The sequence below is a fragment of the Papaver somniferum genome, chromosome 7 (assembly GCF_003573695.1).
Source record: "Papaver somniferum cultivar HN1 chromosome 7, ASM357369v1, whole genome shotgun sequence".
NCBI classification, from domain to species: Eukaryota; Viridiplantae; Streptophyta; class Magnoliopsida; order Ranunculales; family Papaveraceae; genus Papaver; species Papaver somniferum.
Window position 1 is genome coordinate 130,600,655 of NC_039364.1, and position 1,503 is coordinate 130,602,157.

Below are 1,503 nucleotides of genomic sequence, written 5' to 3' on the forward strand. Positions count from 1 at the left end.
AGATAGAATAGATCCTTGTATGTATTCCGCGGTATTGATCTTCATTGATCCATTATTTTTGTATTACCGTGAAGGCTTCATTGTGTGTCTTATGTTGAGCACGATACAACTAAGTCGATTATTCTTATTGGCTTTGTTGGTTGTTCCATAAGATGCTATATGTTGAGCATTATGAACTAAATTAATCATCTTGGTTGGTTATTTAGTTATTTGCTCCGAAAGTCTTCTTTTGTCGAGCAAAACTTTTGACAATTAAATTGATTACTTTCGTGATTAGTTTGGTTGTTTCTATTCCAATTAGATTAGTTATGGGTTCTCTTGTAATTAGCCTAGTTGAGTTTTCATATATTCCACAATTTCTTGTGTTGAGTATATGAACGGCTATACTAACTATGTTCTATTGGTTGATGTAGTCGTATATTCCGTAAGGTTTTCATTATGTTGAGTATGTGAACGATTAAGTTAGTCATCTCCATATGATTACCTTAGTCGTAGCTCCGTAAGTTTACTTATGTTGAGCACAATCAATTAAATTGATCACTTTTGTGGTTTTATTTAGTTGCGTATTCCAATTAAATTAATCATGGGTTTACTTGTGATTAATTTGATTGAGTTTTGGATATAGAATATCATTTTCCTATGGTTTTTGGTGTCCAATTAAAAATCCTTCTTTTCCTTCGAAATTAAGGTCGCTCTTGTTGTTATCTCGGGAATGACATGAAATGGGGGGGAGTTCTTTTGAACTTGTGCTTAATGGTAATATCTTGCGGGGTGTGCGGTTGTGGAATTTTCTAGGGGTTATCTTGTATCTTAAAACTCCTTGATGAATGCATTTAGCTTCGACTTTATGATTGCATCTAAATTAAGTTGGTATGTATTTTTTTATTTTAGTCTATGAAACGTCTCTTCTCGGAAATTTCATTAGGCACCCGTTCTTGTACCTTTGCCAATTTTATTAACAAAAAGGGGGGGGGGGGGGAATTGATGTGCAGTTCTACTACATATACATATGGTTTTTGGATCATTGTGTAAGAGGAGTGGTTTCCATGTGAGATGGAGTATTGACTAAGGGGTAGTGATACATATCATAGTAGTATTATTGTTAAAGTCGTGATGCAATTGGACTTTGATGTTACATAATAATACTATGTCATTGTATAATAATGATCGAGAATCTCGATTTCTCTCATTGTTATAGCTACGGATCTTCAACAACGGTGATGCTAAACTTACAACCTTTGGGATCATTGGAGTACTTGGAAGGACGAAGATTTCAGGGAACGTTGAAGATTAGACTATGGAATAAGAGCCACTAAAGTTTATCTTTTTTGTATTCCATATGTATTAATAGTTTTGTCACTAAAATTGACAAAGGGGGAGATTGTTAGAGAATTGCTCGGTCGACCTCGCATGCGTTGCTATCTCAAGCATGTTTGTCAATGTTAGTGATCAAAACTATGAGTCTTGATTTCTAGTCTACATAGCTAAGTCTCGGACTAGGAT